At 45.3% G+C, this 23266-nt stretch overlaps 1 protein-coding gene and 1 long non-coding RNA gene across 2 annotated transcripts in view; one reads left to right on the forward strand and one right to left on the reverse strand.

Moving 5' to 3' along the window:
• SPRYD7 (SPRY domain containing 7) overlaps window positions 1-9646 on the reverse strand; it is a 121739-nt gene extending 112093 nt beyond the window's left edge. The window contains exon 1 of the mRNA XM_077781412.1: window positions 9276-9646. The gene's annotated coding sequence lies outside the window, so the exon portion shown is untranslated. The remainder of the gene's footprint in view (window positions 1-9275) is intronic.
• LOC110468564 (uncharacterized) overlaps window positions 3664-23266 on the forward strand; it is a 39756-nt gene continuing 20153 nt past the window's right edge. Inside the window, exons 1-3 of the long non-coding RNA XR_013339490.1 lie at window positions 3664-3704; window positions 18933-18973; window positions 19320-19484. This is a non-coding gene — a long non-coding RNA (uncharacterized LOC110468564). The remainder of the gene's footprint in view (window positions 3705-18932; window positions 18974-19319; window positions 19485-23266) is intronic.

Genomic DNA, 23266 nt, shown 5'->3' on the forward strand with positions numbered 1-23266 from the left:
ACCAAGCTTTAGATAAAGTCAAACCATGGAAGGGGTGGAAGTCACTGGCAGAGCATTTGGTATTATAACCTGCAGAATGTGGAACCAACTCCTGATAGCTTTTCTTTTTCTCTTTTAGTGTACTCATCTACTTTATATTAATGACTAGTATGTTCAAAATAGAAAAATCTACTGGGAGATGAAAAAGCAGGTAATTATTTTTTTCTCATTAGATCCATGAATGAAAAGTGTAAGAGGATGAGATATACTAGTTGTACAGTCTTCAAGGTCATGCTAACCAGAAACAATCACCTAAGTTCACCAACTAGCAGTGATTCATCCTTGTTGAATAAATCAGTTTTCAGAGTATATTCTGGTAAGTTTTTTATTCTTACACGTTGTATACAGTTACAGCTATTTAATTTAACTGAGAAAAAAAATTTTGCTACATTTAAATTGAATTCAATTTTCCATCTACATATGCACTTTTATAAATTATAATTAGAAGACAAAATCATGGTAAAGAGGAGCAATTAAAATTTCTATCATAAGATGTAAAAATTAAGAATAAGAAGTTCCTTATATAAATTATTAAATAAAAATTGTGCAGGCATGAAATCACAATCTAGATAGCAAAAAGAATAATATTTTTATAAAGAGAATATATTTAATTGAATAAGGGTCTTTAAAATGAAAGGGGGAAAAGGGAAATATAAAACTGATAAAACTGGACCAAAATAGACTGTGTAATACAAGGCCATTCTCTTTTCTGTTTTAAAAGGTAGCTAGAATTGGTAATTGAACTCAGAGACGAACCAATTCACCCAGTCTGCTTATAACATGCACTTGTAGTTCTGGGTCCTAAACAAACACAATATGGGCCTTGCAAGTGCTTTAGAAAGGCCTGGTTAATAATCGGTTGTCAGGAGTCGCCTCTGACCCGCGCGGGCCCTCCTTCCCTCGGAACAAAACCCCAGCATCTGCTGCCTGCTGGAGCCACCGCGGTGCGGGAGCTGAGCCCTTGTCACCGCGCCTCCCTGGCTGCGTGCAGCGAGGGAAACCTGCATCTGCGGCTTGGGCTCGGAGCAAAGGAAGGAAAGCTGGGCAGCTGAGTTGCTGAGACCCGCCTCGCTGTAAGGCAGGAGATGACCCGGGGATCGATGACCCTGACTATCAAGTGTGTTGTCTTGACAAACAGTAATTGCTTGACAATTGCTCTAGGCTTGGGAAACATACGTTATCATGTTCATGCTGTATCCACTGATAGAGATTGTTTTCCTTACACATACTGGATATTTCTAACTCCACTGAAACTACTGATGTGTGAAAACATAGATAAGTTCAAACTAGTGGTCTACAAGTTGAAAGTCTTAAACTTGAAGGTCTCTTCTTTGAGTTACTCCTTTTGGAGTAGAGGATGTCTGTCTTTGACTCAAGAATTAGTCTATGTCCAGTATGTCCAGCATCTACAGTGATCTTTAGAATGCTGGGTGGTTTTTTTGTTTTCTTTTCGTTTTTTTTGCTTTGTTTTCTGGTTTGTTTGCTTTTTTTTTTTTTTTTTTTTTTTTGAATGCTGTCTTTGTTAGAGCTGGAGTAGTTTGTTTCAATGAAAGAATATCTCAGTTTTGTGTTTATGACAATAGCATTCACCAATTATTTCCCTGTATAGGTATCAGCATTAAGGCTGTTGACATATTAAAGAGCAATCTACACTCACAATTCAGCATTTAAGGCATATGCAGAACTTCAGCATTAATTACATATTTTATACTCAGTAAGAAGTTGTTTTTTTTTTGTTGTTCTGTACTGCAATGGCACTTCCTTTTGAACTACTGTCTACAGTTACTGTTTCTTCCTCTTCCAGCAGAAGTTTCCCTGGTAATATAAATGTGAGCCTCTTCCAGTTGAAAACAATTTTATTTCATTTGAAATACAGTATTCTTTTCTCTGAAAACTTGCTTAGTCTCTCCCTGAAATAATCTTATATTTTTATGTATTTCCTTACTCCCTAACGTGTCTGCTTAAGTACTGAGAAACTTCACAAGTATAAGAAAAGTTGTAGAGAAACACACAAGATTATAGGAAATTTTTGTGGGGTATAGATTGCTAAAATAAATGAAAGGAAGGTAGGAATCATGCAATGTATAGCACTCATAGGGGCTCAAGTGGTTAGGGAGGTGTATTAAAGAAAAGGCAGCAAGAGCCTGTCAGGGGTTAGTACATGGTCACTCATGACCTCAGGGGCATGGAGACATAGAATCCTTGTGACATGATTTGCAAGAGAATGTACGGGCTTTGATTCACTCATTTACACAGCATCAGAAAGTAAATAGGAGACTGCTTTCCTATTTGATGAAGACTTCAGTCATCCAGACCAGCATCTTCTATTAAGCTTCTTATCTTTCCTTCCATTTTCATGTGCCTCTCTCATATTTCCAGCAGGCTCTTCCTCTAGATTGATGACTCTTATGCATAAGAAAAGGACAGGTTTGCTATTACTTGTAAATTTTTTGTCATATGACACAACCTGTCATTATTTCCCTTCTTGCTTTCAAATGAAATATCTCCCAATCTGTATGTTGAAATTGTGTATTATTTGCAACTACAGTTGTAGTCCCTAGATGTAGTATATAGCTTTTTATCTATAGACCTCAAGCTTCTTTTAAGCCTGGAATGAGATTTTGTTCCTGTAAAACTCTCAGGGCTCAGGTAATAGTGGCTGAAGCAAGACTAAACAGAATTTATTCCTTCTCACTGTTAGGATATTTGACAGATTGATACAGCTCTTCTAGCCTCTGAGTGCCGCTGGCTCAGCCCAGCATTTATGCAGTGCTTTGTGCAGACTCTCCCAGTGCGAAACTTGCCCTATTCCAACAGGAGGTAGCTTATGGCTTCCTTCCATAGTTCCTGCAGGAGGATCCCTGGGTGAGATATGAGGCCTTCAGTGCCCTTTCCCAGTCAGGTCTTCATTTCTGATTTGAAGAGTGTGGAAGACTGGTGAGAATTTCAATCACTGTAATTTTGGGTTTCTTTTTTTGTGCGGTGATATGATATGGCATGGTAACTCCTCTTAAGAGAGGCCTTCACAGTTGGATTAGCCTCTTGACATCTGTTAGGCATTGCTAACTAGGCACCTTGCCTTGGGAACTGTGAGTTTTATATTTTGAAAAAGACAAATGTACAGGTAAGCAAAATGTTGCTAAAGCACTTATTTCAGATCTTGGATTATTTTTGACTTTCATAACCCTAGTATGTGTGGCATTGGCACATCCTGCAAGCATTATTTTATCTCTTAGATTCAGTGAGATGTAGGACAGTTTTAACTGTCCCTATCTTAGAATGGAAAAGCCATTGGTGAAATTGTGAATCAAGGACTGGATTATGACCCTTATTTAGACTCCCATTCCAAACTTTGGCCAAAGCACCATCCATCTTCTGCCTTGATATAGATTTAACATCAGCAGCATGAGTTAACTTGAAGTGTCTATAGGAGCAGTAACCAGAAACCTGTGCTCAGACAGTAGGATGAAAGACAGAGCAATTCTATTCTTTAATGTGTTTATCAATCCTGTTTATTTAAGCATATTCAGGAAATTATGTTAAGTTGCTTAACTTCTCTTTTAATTTATTTACAGGTTTACTTTGCCTGTAATGATGAACTACTGTGATAGTTTGATTTTTATGATTTGTATGAAGCATGAAGCTTTCAAAGCCATGTGTCAAAGGTAAGTTATTTCAATAATACTGATATTTGTATATGTCCCTAAAAATATTGTATGTTTATGGGAGAAGTTTTCATCACTTTATTGAAGACTCAGCTCTGCTGAGTAAAAGATGTTATGAAGCAGTAGGAACTCCTGCAGGGAGCTCTGACAGATATTTTCTCCCAGTGCTTGCCAATATAGTGAGGAAGTGTGCATACTGCACCAGCTTTTAAAATAGTGCAACCTGATCCTTTCTTCACAGCTCAGAGGATGGGGGTGGGGAGTGAAGGTGAAGCATAAGAGTCCATATCCTCCTCCTCATTTTGGGTCTGGTTTTCTTTATTGAGTAAAGAGAGCATTAATTGTGCATGAGTATTATGATAAAGGACCCTTTGCTCTCACCCTTCACATTTCTTGTGACATAGGCCAGGTTTAATCTAGTCTGTATCAGGAGAAACTAAGAATACTTTGCAGTGTCTTATTGAGATTCCCCCTCATTTTCATTTTCCCTCAATGGTATGTAAATCATTGCTTGTAAGGGATAAAAATCTGTAGGAGTTACGAAACCAAAGTGATTGCACTAATGTCAAACTCCTAGTTAGCCTGCAGTTTATCACTCTCCTTAGAGTAATATAACTGAGATGAAATACACTTCAAAACAAAAGAGACTATCTAATTTTTCTCTATCAACTAATAAAAGTAAAATTGACAAACTAATGTAAATCACTAACCAAATCTTTCAAAACAAGAATGGACAATTGTTTTCAATACAAAACAAGTCAGGAAATTGTTTTGTTGAGAGTTTCACTTGCATGTAGGATTTAAAAAGTTGTCCAAATATAGGAGTTTATAGATTTAACTTAGAAAGATTACAAAAATTAATATTTAGTCAGTAGTTGTGACAGCCAATCAGTACAGTGTTGTACAGTGGAATTGTTGTGAAATTAATTGTTTTTTGAAAAAGGATGTTCACACAAATAACACATTCAGACAGAAAGGAGGACACTAAGAGTCCTTAAAAAGTACAGCCATCTTGATAATCTGTTTTCCCAGCTACTGTTGACTAGTTTTCAGCTTATTTATTTTTTACTTCTTTCTGGTGAACTACTACTGAATTCCTTGTTTCCATTCATCAAAGTATTCATTTGTACTTGTAATCCATACTAAGAACACTTTTTTTGGCCTGTGCTAGGTGTATCTGTGTACACATTATGTACATATTTTGAAGTGATGCCCTGTCTAGCTAGTAGCATCTCTTCATGTGTTGTATTTACAATGCTAACCATATGTGTAAAAAAATACTAATGAAAACTACAACACTACTTTAACATATTCACAAGAATATGTTACCTTTTTATGAAGCATTTATGCCAAACTTGAAGACTGTTCTATTAGACATCCATCAATATAGTTAGAGAGTAAGACCCAGAATCTAAAAGTAGGTTCTAGAGAAGGAGCTGAGCAATACTAGATACTAGATATGAAATCTGCATAATGGTTTATCCAAGAATGCTATCAGCCTTGAGTTAGAAGTATCATGCCATCACTGGCTAACTGCTGGAAGGAAGCGAGAGTCTTCCTTTCTTAACCACTTTCCATAAAACACCAGTTACTATAAAAGGATAACTGGAGTTGTTCTTCTTTCTTCCTGCACCTCAGGCTCCATTTTTTAAAACTTCTTTTTCTCCCCCTGTATCTTATCCATTGTAAATAACCACTGCACATTCCTGTTGTTAGTAGTGCTGTCATATGACTGCAACAACATAAAATGGACATTTTGGATAACATAGGAGCTGGGTAGAGGCTTCTACAAAGCAGTAACTGGACTTGTTAGTTATGCATGGCTGCTGCTTGTTAGAGTGCTACTGTGCTGAAACACTGGAACTGCCTGCTTGCAGAACCAGGAAAACTGTGCTGTCTGAATCAGTCAAATTTGCTAATGTAAGTTAGTAAAACCATTTACAAATGAAAAATGGAAATGTGTCCACATTTTTAAATGAAATCTGCAGAAATCCATAGCATAGGCCTTTATGATGATCAGAGAAAACTTCTTGTTATCGTTAGGAATTATAGGCCTGCATTCAAAAAAAATAAGACTACAAAAAACAAACAAAAAAAAAAAAACCCTAAAAGTATCAAACATCAAATGGTACAGACAGACTGGTCACATATACAGTAATACAGCAGTAGCTGACTGATAATCTTTTTCAAGTGTGAAAAAAGGAAAGGAAGGGTCATCCAACTAACCTATGCTAAATTGCACATTTATGTACTCGAAGTATCAAAAGAAGAGCAGAGTTAGATAAACTAATAACAAACAAGCCTTATTTTTATAAACACAAAAAATTATCTTGATCTTGCAGACTTAAAAAGCCTTCATTCTGTAACATAAAACTGAATAAAAACTACATATTGTACATATTAAAATACAGGTTTCAACCCCAGTGGCTTAATACAAATTCACTCTTCTTTGAACTCTAGTAACCCAACTCTAATCTCCATTGGGTTTTGAAAGTTAAATCAGAAAGGACTGACAGTGTGAGGAGGTGTGTATGTGTGTGTGCATATACACACACACACACATACCTTGTTACCTAATCAGTAAACTTAAGATATACATATCTTAAAAGAGAAAGTAAGTTGATATCTAATACCTTTATGTGTAGTATATTGAATTGACATTTGTTTATTATCTCTGAGAGGGTGACAGATCAGTGGAACAACTAATACCAATTCAAGGCCAGAATTTAAGGGGAAAGTGGGTTTGAGGTACACAGAAACTTAAGTCATGGTGATGGGAGTTGGCTCCAGTTTCTGTACCTCAGTCATTAATCCATGTGCCTTCCCAAGCTGCTTTTCCTATCCACCTAATACATCTAGCTGTTGCTAGCCACCTTTTGTTTTCAGAGAACAGGCAGTGTTGGCGCTTGCTTTGTACTGTTGCCTTTAATTCTCTCTGTGACAAGCTGCAGAGCCACAGAAGCAGCCTGGCAGCAGCACTCGAACTCCAAGTTCAGCAGAAGTAGGGAGCCCTGGAGGAGCCAGTCATAGCTCTCAGTCACTGGCCAGCCCATTGCTTGTAGAAGTTAGCATGCTTAAGTTGACATTGATCCCTCAAGGGACTAGCTACCAGCTAAACAAAACTGGAGCACAGGGCTAGCCAAGCATAGATTCCCTGTGACCCTGTGTCAGGACCTGTCATCCTGTTGTAAAAGCCAGCTATGTTACCTCCTTGCCCTCTGAGACTCCCAGGGAATCCCCAAGCAAATGAAGAGGGGAGTTATTTACATGTCCTTCATGTCTCCAGCCCAATCTTTTTTTTTTTTTTCCCTTAAAAACAAAACAAACCAAAACCAACCAAAACCCCAAGGGATAATGGAGTACTTTAACTAGGCATTTGTTCCCTTATGAAGGCTTACTACAACACAGCAAGAATAGTTTGCTCTATTAATATAGATAATGAGAAATATGGAAGTATTTCTGTGGTTAAAAAAGTGAGCATACTGTCATTGATGGTAGCGTGATTGTTGTATACTGCTGGGAAAGGCAGACACATTGGAATATTACTGGTAGTTTAGAATATTTAGAAGCCAGGAGTTCTACTAAGTCTGTTAAATATGCTGAGGGTAGAAATGCTCATTTGCTTTTGCAGAGGAAATAGAGCAAAGATACACCACAGCAGAGAAAGCTAGCAGGACAAAGGAGATACTATTGACTCATTCCAGACTGCCGACTTAGCAGCTCAACTTTGTTTCTTTTTAACTTTTGTAACAGTAGGAGCTCAAAGCCTCTCAGTCTATTTTTTTCCACAAATAGAAACACCCGGACTTCAAAAAGTAATATGCTTTGAAGAATCCCAAGCCATTAACATATTAAAAACTATATGTACTATTAAACGGGCTTCGTGGTTACTTGAATTTTACAGCATGTAGATGATGCCGGTGTTTTGGCAATAATTTTTACACTGTTGCATTCTGGCAGACAATTCTTGACAAATATAAATTTGCAAAGCACTTTTTGTTGGTTTTAGTGTGATACAGTTTTATTGACTTTGCAGTGGGTAAGTACTGCTTCAATATTTTCACAGGCTGAGTAAACCCCACAGACACTTTTTCCCAACTCAGCAGCATATTGCAACAAGTTTCTAACCCTATAACATTACACTTGTAACACTGGGGAAAGCATATGATGTGTGAAATTTAGATTTTTGTCCTCTGAACTTAAGTCTATATTCCTTAAAAAAAAAAATATTGTTCATTCTGGACAATGGAGTGTCCAGATATGATGGGGCCATCGCTATGACAGATACTACACTGACGGCGTCCCTGTCCCAAAGTCCCATCAGGACCGTGCTCCCCGGTAAGAGACCGGCCCCCGCGTCCGCGCTCCCTCCCGGAGGGAGCGGTGCAACCTCACGGACACCCGCGCTCGCAAACACAGCTCGCCTCTCTCACGAGCTATCCCTTCTACAGCGTGCGCTTAAAACGTCACAGAACGTCACAAACTCAAACCGATCGGCATCGCGTAAGCCACGCTGGTACTGAGCGTGCGAGCTGGATTTAACTTCGGATGCGTTGAGGGCCGGGCTCGGCGGGGCCCTGCAGCCCCCGCCGCCGGTCCCGCGGGGGGCCGGGCGGGCGGGGCGCCCGTGCTCTGCCGCGGCGGCGGGGCCGCGCCCCCCGCGTTGGCGCGGCGGGCTGCCACTCAGGCGGCGTCACAATACGCCTGTGTGAGCGCTGTAAACACTCGGGCGGGCGGGTGTGTGTGTGTGAGTGACGCGGGGGCGCGCCTCCCCGCCCCCAGCTCCCCCCGCCGCCCCCCGGGTGGCACCGAGCCGCCGGGGGGGCGTCAGGCGCGCCCCCGGTTGTTTCCTTGCGCGCATGGTAGCGGCACGAAAGGTAGCATCACTGGAGCGGGGGATGATGTAATTCTCCCTCCGGCCAGTGACTGCCTGCGCTTGCACCGATCCGACTTGCAAACCGGAGGGGGGTGGTTGTTTTACGCGTGATCGTTATCAGCATCTCCTGACGGCGCACACCCCCCCCCCCCCCCCCTCCAGCGCCGCTTTAAACCCCGCTCCGCTCATCCCTCCCCTTCCCGGGGCACGGAAGAGGGACGGGGCTGGGGGAGGAGGGGAGCCCCGCGCCGTGTGTGCAGGGTAAACACGCCAGTGAGCGCCGCGCCGAGCGGTAAACAAGTTGAGGTGCCCTCCGCCGCACGGCAACTTGCTGCGGGCGGGGTGTCCCCCCCGCACACATACACGCACGCACGCACACTCACTTCCCCCTAACAAAAGCCCGTTTAATATCGGCGTCAGCTTTTGTTCGGCGGGCGGCAACCGCCGTCCTCTCTCCCGATCACCTTATTTCACCCGTCGGCCCCCCCGGCCAAATCCAGGGGTCCCCCACGCCCCGTCCCCCCTGCGCGCATCGCCGCTCGCTCCGCGGCGCTGTCCCCTCACCGCCTCCAAAGCTCCCCCCGCTTTCCCGGAGCTCCCGGTCGCTGCTGCCCGCTCTCTGGGGCAGCAGACAGGTAGGCGAGCAGGCGGCCCCCCTCCAGTCCCCGAAAAGGCAGTAGCTAAATGGCACTTACTGTCAGAAGAGAGGGCGAGGGGGGAAGCTCTTCTTTCGGTGCAAAAGCAAAATAGCCACTCGCAGGACGTTGCCAGCATAGGAGGCAGCAAGGGAAAATAAAAAAGATCTTCCAGTAGGGGGGGGTGGGGGGGAGGAAGGAGAGCGAGGGAGGAAGGGAGGAGGAGGATTCGCCTTTTAACTGGAGAAAAATAAAATCAAAAAATAACCGCGTGTGTGTTCCCCCCCGGTTGCCTTTTTTGTGCAGTTTCAGCAAAGCTGCGAGGAAGTTGGTCCTTTTGTTCCACTATTTATAGATTGCGTCAACATTGCGAAAAGGAGAAGGCGGAGCGGTGGCACTTACTCCTCGCCGAGGGGTGGTGGGGGAAGATATCGGGGTGGAGGGGCGGGGCGGGGACGTGCAAGCCCGGCGAGTACAAGCGACTTCAGCGCTCTCCCCCACCCGCCGCCGCCGCCACTGCCGCGACCACGGGGAGAACCGGGCGGTGCAGCCGCGGCGGCGGCGGCGGGCAGAGCCGCGCCGCTTCCCCGCCCGGCTGCCGCCGCACAGCACCGCCCCGCGGGCGGCGAGGCGAGGCGCTCCGAGCCGAGCGGCGGGGCCACGGGGAGGGGGGGACCCGCCGCTCGGTAGGGCGCTGATCGGCTCGCCGGTACCCTCCGTCTCCCGGTAGAACCTGTTGCGACCCCCTCGGCTGGGAGCTCCGAGGGCAGGTGCACACACCACCCGGCTCCGTTTTCTTTACGAGGTAGCGCCGAAGGGTGAATCAGGGGAGCCGAAGGGAAAACATTTTAAAACCTGGGGATCGTGAACCTTACGTATTTTCTCCGCCACCGAGGAAGAAGCGGGGGGAGGGGGCACGGAATGGGGGGGAGAGAGAAGGGGAACCGTCGTCTTTCTGGACGAAGGCCAATGTTTCTAAACTGAATGTAAACAAAGAAAACTGCAAACACCGGAGGAGGGCCTTTCACCGCCGCCAAGGCTGGGGGGACGTGCTCCCAAAGGGTTGCCGAGCTTTGCCCACGCCTCGTTTCCCTCCGGGTCCTGAACGCCCACGGTCACCCCGGCCACCGCCCTCGGGTGCCGCGGGACGGGGGGGAACTTTCTGCCGGCGGGGACGGCGCAGGGTAGCCAGCCTGGAAAAAAACCAAAACAAGTGTGCTCCTTTTTGTTGTTGTTTTGTTTGCTTCCTTTCAACTTGTTTTTTGGGGTGTTTTTTCTTGTTGTTGCTGTTTTGTTTGTGTGTCTGTTTGTTGGCTTGGTGGGGGAGGTTTTTGGGCTTTTTTTGAGAGAGGGGGTCTCGTCCCTCCCGCCCCGGGAGGCAGAGCCGCTGTGCCCCGGGCGGGCGGAGGCCGGGACCGGGCTTGTCCGAGCCTGCCGACAGCTCCCGGCTCCAGCCTCGGGGCTCCGTGGAGCTGCTGGTGCTGTTACTTGTAACAGGCTCGGGGGAACATCCATGGGGCTCCTGCTCGGTTGAGCAAATCTTTATATATTTAGATGGGAAAATCCTTCCTTGCTATCACACAGGCCGGTGGGTTGTCACTGCGGGGTTAGAGAGGAGCTGGAGGGAAGGAGGAAGGCTGACGACGTGCGTGACCGTGACATCGGCTCTGTGAGCGCCCTAAAAATACCCCTGATGGACCCGCGGGCGATTTTTGCCCTGCAGAAACACAGCCGTCGAACCTGGTGACGTTTAGAGGTTTTTCTCCCGCTCCTTGTTTTCTTGAGTTCTATGGGCGGATGAGTTCACTTAGGCTTCGGACAACAGACGCCTTCTCGATGATGATTTTCTGGGGGAGAGTGCTATTCTCTCGGAACTCTCCCTCTCCTGCTCCGCCCAACCCACGCACGGTCCCTGCTAGTGGTGGAGTCCCTGCGGAGCAGGGAGCGCAGGTAATGCCTGAAGAAAGTTTCGAGCAAATAAAATAAATTCCGTTAGTGTGGTGCCTTTCTTGAAGTGTCCCCTGAATGCCGGGCTTTCTTCTCCTCTACTGCTTCGCAGCCAGCTCTCTGTCCCACATCACTGCTCTTGCGACAGAACACGGTGCTTGCTTATCTTCCGTGGGTTCTCCGTGGGGACTGCGGCTACTCTTTGCTTCTTCTGCTGAGGTTGCAGAAAAAAAAAAAAAAAAAAAAAAAAAAAGAAAGGGGAAAGAAAAAGAAATTAACGAAAATTACATAGTTCGAAGACGGATGGTGTTGAATGTTGGATTGTTTTTCTGCGTACAAAACCCCTGGCACAAGTGGGCTCTTTTAACAGCCTTTTAACTGAGGGTATGAAAATTGACTGGTGGTGGAAAGTAGTAAATAGTGGAAATACGGGATAGATCCAAACTGTGAACCGTGAATAAACCTTATTGAAAGTTGGAAAGAGCTGAAGTGAGCAGAGAGTAGGTAGGCAATTCTCTCGCTTCTGTTCTGAAAAAGGAGTGCGACGCGTTGGCACTTTTTTTTTTTTTTTTTTTTTTTTTAGCATTCTGAGAGAAAAGAGTAAAGAAAGAAAAATAGCGTTGTGGTGGAAATGGGATGATAAAAGCAAGATGTAAAAGGCATAAGTACCGAAGTGGGTATGCCCGCCCCTGGCGCTGCCCCGCCGCAGCCCGGTGGCTCGGAGCCGGCGGCTGAGCTTCAGCAGAAGCCACGGCGTTCAGAAATGTTGCAACAGCACTTTAGAAGTCTCTAAAGAAAAGCTGAATTGTTGGAACTTAGGTAACTTAAGGAAACTCGTTATGACCTACATTGCTGTTCTGAGTCAGCAGCTGCAGCCCCAGCCCCGGCGGGTCCCGCCGCCACCGCACACCCCGCACCCCTTGGGCGGAGCCGCCCCCCCGCCGCCGCCCGGGCTCGCTGCTTCCCGGGTTTACAAACAAACTCGCCTGGATCGAGACGGTTTCACTTCTGCTCTAAGGAATGCCTCCGCTGCTTTCCTTTTTTTTTTTTTTTTTTTTTTTTTTCCTCCTCCCAGGTTTGAAGACAGAGCAGCTTGCCTGCCTCTTGCCGGCTGGTTTTTGAGGGGGAAGGAGCTTAAGCGGAGGACAAGGTCTTTTCTCCGAGTTTTTAAGAGCTGTACTTTATATCCCGAAGGGATAGTCATTGTTTTCTTCACCGGGAAATAGATGCCTTATAGGGGAAAGTTACTACATGTTGCACACTGCTTTGTTCTTACGGTAAGAGAAAGAAAACTCTGAAGTTCCAATCAAAAACTCACCGAACAACTTTCCATGCTTCTTCTGTAATGTAAAGTAAAAGTAGCAACGATTAAACTTCAAATGTCCACACTGTCAAGATTCATAGCTGAATCCAGTTTGCAGCGAGGTCGGACAGTCGCGCCGAGCGCTTGTTAAACGTACGGTCAGCGTCAGGAACGGGGAACCCTGATTGTTTTAACATCTTGATTAGAGTAATCTGTGCGCGAAGGTACCGCATCACCCCGGCCAGGCGAGGGACGGGGAATAACATCGAGTCAGCTTTCTTTGATATTCAAAATGACGAAAGACTCGAGATGAAATGACCTCAGAAAACTCCGCCTTTGGAAAGCAGCTCTTGCCGCCTCTCCCTTGCCCCCCGCTGTTCCCCCTCAATTCTGACTTTTTCTATATCGACACGTCGTTGCCACCAGCAGGAGAACTGAAAAGACAAAACTTAGCTCCAAACGCCTTGGTTTTCCGGTCGGGAGTTTGCCGGGTTTGCCCACTGCTTTGAGCACTGCTTTTGGTGTTATTGTCATTATTACTGATATATTTTTATAAAGCTTTAGGTTTTTATTAGCCGAGTACGGCAACTTACTGCATTTAATAATAGGACAGAATAATCTAATTTCCTTTCCTTTATTTATTTTTAAAAAGAAAATTTCACAGCAATGATAGAGACTTGATTCGATGCTCTTTAGTAACAACTTGTAGCAGCTGTGAGTTTCTTGCAACAGTGATAGTTCAGCGTCTCCTCTTAAGAAACCAGCGAAATTCGGAGGCAGAGGCTGGAAGCAGCTCCCCGTACCCCTAAGCAGGGAGGGGGGCAGGAAAATGCTTCCTGCGGTTTTGGGAAAGAGGGGGCACCTCCCCAAGCCCCCTTCCCCAGCAGATTCCCAGTTTGCAGCTGGACACGGGGTACGTCCCTGTTGCCTCACCGTGGGGATGAGCCACTGTCGCTCAGCCACCTCCGGCTCTGCTTTCGGCGGGTGCTGCTAACCACCACCAAATAAAGTCAACGCCTTCGCCTGCCTGATTTTTATTTTTTCAAAGAACCCCTAAAATTCCCCCGCGGTGTCATGGAAAGAGAACTCTTCTTGCTCATAAGCCCCAAATGTCAAAGGCAAAGGAGAGAATATATTTGCACTTAAGAGAGGAAAAATGAAAGAAAAACCCAAACCGAAAAATCAAAAATCCAAGCCCAACAATAAAAGCCCCAGATATATAGCTGGGGAGAAGAGAGAAGTGAGGGAAGAGGGAGAGAGAGTGGGGGGGGCTTCAGCTGTACCGGGGCTGACACAGTGCGTCTGCACTTCCAGCGAAGCAGGAGCGACTCCGGCATCCCGCTTTCCTCCTCGGCGGTTTTCTTGGGAATTCTGCGGGAGCACCGAGGTTTCTCCCGGGCTGCAGTCCCCGGGCTCTGCGAGGCAGCCCCAGGACCCCGTTACCTCCCCTTGTCCCCCGCTCAAACGCCTCCAAAGGGGCTTAGGCAGCTCCACAACAGGAGGAGGGCGGGCGGCGGAGCCCCCTCCGCTCCCCTAAATCGCTCTCCGTACGGTTAAGCCCCCAGAATGGGCTGGAAAGGCGAGATTTTGGGAAACCTGAGGAGAGAATGGACGTGATCTGCGCGTCGAAGCGAAGCTAAAGGATCAGTAAGCCGCAGTTAACACCGGTCACTCCTGCCGAGATTTTTGGGGCATTTAAATTTTTTTTTTGTCTGATTTTTTTTTTTTTTTGGGAGGGTGTGTCTAGACCCGCGTAATTTCGTAATAATTTTCAGACACCGTTGTCCTGTCCAGCGTGTTTGACCAGGTTGTTAAAGACTAGGCGATTTTTTGTTCATACAAACTGGATATCTGCGAGGTTTAATTTAACCCCGTGCGGTTCATCACGTTTCTTGTACCGAAAAAAGTACCTTGCTGGAGAGCCCGCCGTCAGCTCGGAACTGCAATCTATTGCGGGACCGAAAAGGTACGATGCGATGTATGCAAAGTGACTGTAGCCTTTCAGGATGTTACTGAGGTTAAATCAAAGTCCCGGGACGGTAAGAGCAAAAACTTGGTAGCCGTCCAAGAACAAAATCGTTGTTTTCAATTGAGTCGAGGTTTGGTGTGGTTTTTTCCCCCCTCCTTTCTTCTTTTTCTTTCCTAGTGTAGTTGGAAAGTGTCTTTGTTCTTTATAAATTAGTGGGGTCTTTAACACGTTCTCGTCACGATTGGAACGATATATACCCCAAAAAATGACAGCGCTTAGAAAAAGAAATGCAGTAACCTGGATGACCAGTGTCCCAGGAAGCACTTGCCTTTTCTGCTTTTTTTTTTTTTTTTTTAAATTATTTATTTTATTTTATTTAAAAAAAAAATATTTATTAGAAACTTCAGCGATTTCAGAACTGTGGCCAGGAGCAGGGGGTATAATTTCAGAAATGTCCCCCATGGCAGCCTAGCCGCCTCTGGCTGGAGAGGGGCTGCCGGGCACCGGGACTATGGGCATGGGGACACCACTTCTCCCTTCCGCAAGCGTTAAGTTTCTCGCTCCTTTTCGTTTCCCAGTCCAAAGATTTCTCTGATGATAACAAAATATCTGTGTAAAGGCTCGCTTTCAAGCCAGGCTCAACATCCTGCTCATCCCCTCGATGTCAGCTTTATTAGCGTCCCGTTTTCAAACACACTTTTCTGCAGAGATGTCCCCAAGCTCATATTTTTGTGTGTCCCCCGTCCCTCTCCTGACCCAGTGACACTGAGGCGGGGTTTCGTCTCTGGTCAAACTGTGCACAGACTTGGGTGTAAATCCAAGAGTATGTGATTTAAAATCTCGTCGTAAAAATACCAAATGCAAAAATATTCGGCACCTTGGGTGTCTGGTGGTACTTTTATTTCTCCTGGCACATCAGGAGTTATTTAACGTGTAAAGAAAAAAAAACAAAGGATCACACCTTTTTAGCAGAAAGTCAAACGATGCAATTAAGCAAAGAAATTCAGAATTGGGAAAAGCTGGAATGCCGCTATTAAAAAAAAAAAAAAAAAAAACAAACCAAAAGAGCAGCAACAACTGTTTAGGGTTTCCCCCACCCGCAAATGTGACCTTTTGGAGTTGAGTTAGCTGCTGCTTTGAGTTATTTAGTCGTTCGGGGAAGATGCCGAGCTGCTGAGGGACACGATTCTGGTCCCAGGGCAGGTCCCAGTGAGGCGGTGGTGGAGCCAGGAGCCGGGGTGTCCTGGCAGTGCAGCCGTCCTTACCATCACCTCTTGGTCAGGCGAATCGAGGCGAAGAGCAAGCTGCCAGCCTGCTGCAGATCTGCTTCCCAGGCTGGTTTTGGCTTCCGGGGAAAAGAGTGGCTACCGTAAAAGGTTCAAATTGCTCGGATGGAAACTTTCTACTGTGTTGGAAATATGTAAAGACAGAAACGACAATGACACCGCTTCGAAACGTAACTTCTGACTCTCCGAAAAGCCTTCAGGACCTGGTACTGGATGACTAATTTCCATACCGCTCCGCTGAAACTGAAACGTGCGCTTGGGGAGTTTTAGACTTTCCTTTTCCATCACTACTGCAGTGTGGGGGAGTCCTTTATCACCTCCTGTCCTGCCATCCATGCTACGGGGCGCCTTGTCCATTCCCCGCAGGTTTCCCAGTGGGGCAGCGGGGTCTCCCTGTGGCCGGGGTTCATTTTCCTCGCTCCTCCCTTGGCCCTTTTGGCTGGCCTGTGCAGGACAGAGGGATCGCTGCACCGCCACCGCCACCCGCTGCCACCTGCCCTGCGCGCCCCGGCCGGGGACAGTGGTTCTGCAGCTACTTCCAAATGATTAATGTTTTGTTGTTTTTTTATCTCCCTACATATTTTTTTGTTTTGTTTTATTGTTGTTGTTTCTCTGCACCAGCCTCTTATCTTTTCTCGCAGACACTCGAGCCAGTGAAGGCAGTGGGCGTGCAGGCAGCTACGGCAGCCCGGAGATCTCCCCTCTCTCCCGCTCTCCTCTGAACGCTGCCGCTAACACGCTGGCAGTGCTGGTGATCCGGCTCCAGCTGCTGCTGCTACTGCTGGTCAGTATTTACCACCAGACAGTTGTTTATCTCCTGCGTTCAGCTTACTGTTTTTATCTCCGGGAAGAAAGAAAAAGAAAAAGAAAAAGAAAAAGAAAAAGAAAAAGAAAAAGAAAAAGAAAAAGAAAAAGAAAAAGAAAAAGAAAAAGAAAAAGAAAAAGAAAAAGAAAAAGAAAAAGAAAAAGAGAAAAAGAAGTATCTTTGGCCATTTTCTGCAAACTTGACACCCCGAGGTGCAGGTTTGTCCGTGCTCGGATGTTCCTGGGGAGCTGAAGCATTGCTGACTTTTCTCTGAGCACAGTAACTGCAAACACCACAGTAAAGCAGCGTGTGGGTGCCATCGGCAGAGCCCCCGGCTCCTTTTCCCGTGCTTGTCTCTCTAACAGTGGCCATGTGCTATCCCGGGGCAGGATTAGTTCTTCCCGTGGCCCTGGAACTGTCACCGCTAGGTCCCTCCGTTTCGTGCCACCTGGCCGGTACACGGGGGACGAGCTTCGCCCTAGGGCACGCCGGGGGACAGGTGGGGTGGGTACCCGCGGAGGAGCTGTGGCTGTGCCGGCACTGTGTTGGGACAGTTCACGACAATTCACTGGGAAAGTCTGGCACAGCGCTGGGACAGTCTGTGACTATGGTCAGGAAGTGCTAGGACAGTTGGGGCGATGCTAGGACAGTCGGGTATAGTATTAGAACAATTGTGATAATGCTGGGACATCCTGGAACGGTGCTGGGACAAAGCTGGGTCAGACTGGAACTGCCCTGGCACCGTTTGAAACAGTGCTGGAACATCTGAGACAGCGCTGGTGCAGTCTGGAACTGCCTTGGGACAGTCTTGGCACAGTCTTGGCACAGACGGGGCCAGGGCTGGAATGGTGCTGGGACAATTAGGACAGTGCTGGTAGCTCTTGGGACGGCGCCGGGACAGCCGGAGCAGTCCAGAGGGCAGCGCCGTGCGGCGCCGGGCCGGGCGGAGGCCGAGCCGGGCAGGACATGCGGGGAGGAGGGAGCTCACCGCCCCGGGGCCGGGCCGCGCAGGGGCTGAGCCTCGGCCGCGGAGACCGCCCCGGACACTCACGGCTCGGCCCCGGCCCGGCCCGGCCTCTGCGGCCGCGGCGAAGGGTCCGTGAGCGGAAGGGCTGTCGTGCAGAGCCGATCCCGGGCTCTCCGCCCAGCTCGCTACAGCTGGCCGCCGCCTCCCCCCGGGCTCGCCGGTAACCCGGGGCTGCCGAGGTGCGGCATTCAAAAGGTGTCCGTATCCCGCATCTCCTCCCTGTAAAAATACATGGTTAGCCCCAAACTCGAAAAGGCTGTTGATAACATCAATCCCTTCTGGCTTCTGTACAGCTGCACCAATACACCTTATGGTTTCCCCGATCCTTCAATTTTTCTTTTGTCTCCCGCCTTGGAGACCTCGGGCCGCCCGTGCGGGTCACTCGGGGCGGCGCCGCCGGCCATTCCCTTCAGGGAGGTACAGCTGTTCCTCCACTGAAACTGCAAATCATTCATTCGCCCTCTCAAAAGCTAGTGGCTCTGAAAAGATGTCTTCTTCACTAGTTTTTTTCTTGGCCATAATAATTTAGCGGACCAAATTCATTAAAGAGGTTTGCGTTTTACAGTCCCGTGGGACAATTTTAATTGACAATGAAATGTTATTTGACTTGGCAGTGTAACAGTGGGGATCTGACTCATCAAGATGTAAATTAAGAGTGAACAGTGAAAAAAATGTCTCCCTGCATAAATCTGAATGTATATTTCCTCCTTTTAATAGATTATTTAATATTACTTCTCAGTCATAAATTAATAAGTGTTCTAGAGTGAAGGAAGAGTATCCAAAATGATTAGTGTATCAAGTGGCTAATGTATGGAGAAACCTTCAGTATCTCTAATGTATATCTGCTTAGGTAGAAATGAAAGTATTTGGGTGATGAAATGCGTGTGCTTGTGGCTTTGGAGATTTGCAATGTGCAAATTTAATAGTACCGCTTCTGCTGAAGTGCTCACCATATTAGCAATGCTCAGAGCTTCAGGACGATGCTAAGTGCTGGTCTAGAATTCAAACTAGGTTTGAATTGTTACTTCAAGGTATGCAAACTCCAGAGAGAAATTAAATTTCATCAGCTTCACATGTCTGGCCTGTTGTACTACCTGACTCTTCATGGTTTAGTGTGCAACTGTATAGTTATCACTCTTCCGAGAGTCTACATTTTCTCATGTATTGCACAGCAAATTGAAGCACTTGATTTGGAAGCATATATCCTACCTTAGATGCCAGATCCCTGACCTGTCAGTATCTGGCTAAAGGTAAAATTTTTAAGATGTTATATGAAAAGGAAGTCTTGTCAATATAAAATGATATTCAGAAATTATTTACTAATCAAAAGCTAGTTACATAATTTTAGTAAATATGCCTTTTTTGTTTTTTTTTTAACAGGTCAAATGAGTGGCTCAGCAATGTATGACACTACAAGAACTGTAAGTTAACACAATCAACACATGGTTTGCACTCAGCCATTTCTGTGCACATTGGCTATCTGTAATACAGATCTCAGAAAACAGACCAGCAACACCTAGTTCACTTCCCAGAAGTATATTTATGTCAGAAACTTTAGTTAAGTTTTCCACATGAGACTCTTATTCACCTGAGATCATCTTGAATTGTTTGGTGCTTGAGTAGCTCAGATGGGACCATAGGTCTGGATCCCCAAAGGTCATCTGGGGTCCTTGGGCATCTGACTCCTATTTAAATATTTTTTTGCTGGGCAGTAGTATGTAAGTATCTGAATAGCTTTAGATTCTGAGCCTCATTTTTTTTTCTTAGGCATTACATCAGTGATCTCTCATTGCACCTGTGAATGTATACTTCCCAGAAAATAACCCTGGACAAGAATATCCTGCTTCTAATGAACAGACTTCAGCTCTTCTTCTCTAGTGGCCTGCAGTGCACTGCACTGCGCTGCACTGAGCTCCATTTTGTAATTGGCAGGTGAGAGTATTTAATCAGTAAATCTCTTTGCTCTTGAGAACAGGAGAGAAGCATAAGTCTATTGAAAAGGAGCTTCTAAGGTTAATTCCATACATCTTAATTTGGAAGGAAAAAAAGTCTCAGAAACAGTGGAAGAAAGTATGGGGGGAAAGTGAAAAAAAATCAGAAAAATCAGTGCAAGAGCACAGCAAGAATGAGAAAAGGGAGGCATATGTTTGAGATATCCAGGGGCATATATAAATCAATATATAGCTAGACAACTTACATAATGTTCTCAAAGCTTGTATTATAAATATGAGAATAGAGAGAATCATATTTGGGGGACATTCTCCTGAATATGGGTAGGAGGAAGTTTTGTGCTTAATAGAAGCTAGTTCCAGCTGCAGCAGAACCATTCAGTAATGCAGTGCCACACAGAAGGACTTATCTGAGAGCAGTTATTATGTCTTTATAATAATAATTTCGAGGAAGAAATTAATTTCCATTATTGTAATTAAAATAGTTGTTTTTATTATATTTTTTTCATTTATTTCTAAATTTGGATGGCTACTGCAGGAACAGGTATGGTACATAACATATGTCTGGCTGATTGCCTATCTCCACATCCCAGCTGCTTGCCTGCCTCATGCCAAGTTTGAGTGAAATAATGGGTCTTATGTTGTCTCCCAAAACTCAACAGACTGTGGGTCAGTCAAGGGATTCCTATCAGGCATGAAGAATGCACAGGAGCCTTCCCATAACAATGAATTCTTGCCCAGAAGTTCTCACCAAGGAACTGTAATTCACAGTACTCTACCTGAATATGTTTTATCATGCAGAAGGCAATTACATGAAGATAATTTTAAATATATGGGTTATTATTATCACATGGCTATGCACACTAGTTGTATTGGCTGATTGAAGAAACAAGAGTAGGCTAATTAGCAGAATTTATTTAACACTAGCCCTGAATATTGTCCTGCCAGGATCATTGTCCTCTCAGAGCTCTCTGGGGCACATATATGCACTTTCCACCTTACTATGAAAGTCATCTACTGGGAAAGTTTGTGATTGTCTCTACTCCTTCCTTTTGGAGCCCTAGGTCTCTGAGGAAGGAAAATAAGCATGTCATATGAAAACCCCCTAAAGTTTGTGCTTGATATTTTAACTTCCCTTTGCAAGGCAGCTGCTGCTTTTGCACGTGTGGGAATCTGGTGAGCCGTACAATCTTAGGCTGAGGATTTCTATTCACTAGGGATTAGCTGAACTGTTTTCCTAAATCAGTCACCAGATCTGGATTCCAAATTAACAAAGTGGTGCTGAGCAATAATGTAGACTGTAGGTAGCAGCTGTGCAAATTTATTCACTGAAAGCATTATAAAAGCAGGCTGTCTAACTGCCTTAGCTTTAGTGCAGTGAACTCTGAGCTGTAGCGAACTTACTGAATTTATAACAAGTAAAAAGCTCAGGTTCATTCAGCTCCAAGGATGCTGAATGAGAAATGCTGGTCTTTGCACAATTACTCTAAACACAACTGCTCTTAGCAGAAAGTTTAGAAGATGCAGAATGATTGCATCCTAGAAAACAGAGGTAAAAGGGAACACAGAGATCATTGAACCTCTCCCTATGCCCTGATGATCTGCTACCCTTTGTCTTTTCCATTTGTCTAGCCTGTTCCATGGATGAGGTTTTACACACTCCTCATGCAATCTATGCAGTGTTTAACCACCCCTCCTGCTGGAAGTGTTTTCTTGGCATGTCTTCTGCAGTCATCTGTGGATTAAACCATGCCAGTCTGTTGGGAAGGATGAATAAATATAACTGCCTGGCAAAAGATTCACAATAGTACAGCCAGGATGAAAACAATCCCCCCCTACTGGCTGGACAATACCCTTACCTACAGACAAGTCCAAAAGTCAAATGGACTGTTCCATCTCAACCCCAAAATGTATGATTCATCCCACACCTGTAACCCTCCCCTGAAACATCAAGTGTCTGTGACCCCATTGGCCTAAGTCTTGTTCCAGCCCACCTTGAAGCCCCCTGATAAGGGGTCTCTGAGGGGCCAGACACCCTCTTGGATCTTTCCCCCTCTTAGAGCTTCCACCCTTTCCTAGAGCATCCTCTCTACCCCTTGTCTCTCCCCTCCCCATCCCCTCAAGCCTCGCCATGTGCTGCGTCTGGCAGCTCCAGGCAAGACCTTTCTCCATCCCTAATAAACCTGATATCCTAAGAGCAGCCTTCAGAGATCCCTCGTCTCCATTCATCAAAGCTGTCATGGAGCCCAGCATTCCCTACACCAGTCCTTTTGCATTTTCTTCACTGGTGTGCTATTTTTTTTTTTTTAACCTCTCACAAGTCTTCTCTCTCTTTTCTGAACTCTGTGCAATTTCTATTTCACTGTGTCTCAAATTAGACTCGGTATTCCATCTAGGACGTTGCCCCAGTTCAAGTCTCTCAAGGCTATCTTACTCTTTGCTCTTACTGTCCCTCTGTGGGGTTTACTATTTTTTAACATTTTTTTAATTGCAACAGCACAGTTGATTAAACCCTGGCTGTGCTCTCCTAACTCCTTTCTATGAGGCTGCTGTCTTACCACTTCTTGCCTAGACTTTATTTTCTGTAGTGTGAAAATACAGGACTTTCTATATGTCCTTACATAAATTTGCCACCTATTTTTAAGACTATTTCTCCAGCTTGTCAAGATAATATGAATTTCAGTCCTATTTTCCAGTAAGCTGGTGGTCTCTATGGGATTATCTGCAGTAATGAATAAGCATATTTTATCTTCCTTCATTCAGGTTGTTAATGGAAATATTGCTAAGCTTCAAATTTAGCATGGATTCCTGAGGAATTCCACTCTCTATATGCTTCCATTTCAATAAATAACCACTGATAAATACTTCTAGTGAATGATTTCCCAGCCATTTTGTACTCGTCCCATATCAGTTTCCTCTAAACTGTGTTTCTGTGTCTGAGGTAGAAGAATAATACATGTCAGTGTCAAAAACAGTCAAGATATGACACCTCCTGCTTATCCCATCTGTTATCCTGCCACAGAAGGAAACTAGATTCCACCTAGTCTTATCCAGAAAATACTATATATGCTTAATTCAAACCTTTATGAGGCCTGGAGCACCAGTTTCCAAACTGTGGCCTCGAGTGAAGGCTGGGCCTTGGAAGGGATGCACCAGCCTGCCTGAAATCAGACTGGAGAAGGGGGGCTCACAGGCTGAAGTACATCTGCCAGGGTTACTGTGCTGTCACAGTCTTAGCAGTGGGACTGCTAGAGCAATCTCATGTGAGACAATGCCCTTGAGCATTTTCCATCTGTCTTTTCTACAGGTGAGCATGGTTCCTTAAAACAACAGTGCTTGTGACAAGTAACATTCAGATGCTATTTGTAGCAAAACAGTTGAATTATTGGAACCAGAACAACCCACCAACATTGAAATTTGACTTTCAGATATTCAGATATTTAATGATATTCAAATATTAAATGAGAATGCATGGAAGATGACCTGAAGAGGAGAAGGGGAGATACAGATTGCAGCCAGAGATTGGAAATCTGCAGTCATGTTTAGCAGGGCATGCCAAGATGAAAGAAAGATTAGGGAAAACTTGATACACATTAGTGTAGTTTAGAGATATACAGTGTGTACCATGTCACATTACACTTCTTTGCAGTCATTAGAGAGAAGCAGGCACTTTGAATATATAACTCATCTAGTCTATTTTAAAGAGGAGATGCACCCATGAATACCCAATTGTGCAGTGTATGATCTAACAGGTAAGATGCAGAC

The sequence above is a fragment of the Lonchura striata genome, chromosome 2, assembly GCF_046129695.1.
Source record: "Lonchura striata isolate bLonStr1 chromosome 2, bLonStr1.mat, whole genome shotgun sequence".
Taxonomy (NCBI): domain Eukaryota; kingdom Metazoa; phylum Chordata; class Aves; order Passeriformes; family Estrildidae; genus Lonchura; species Lonchura striata.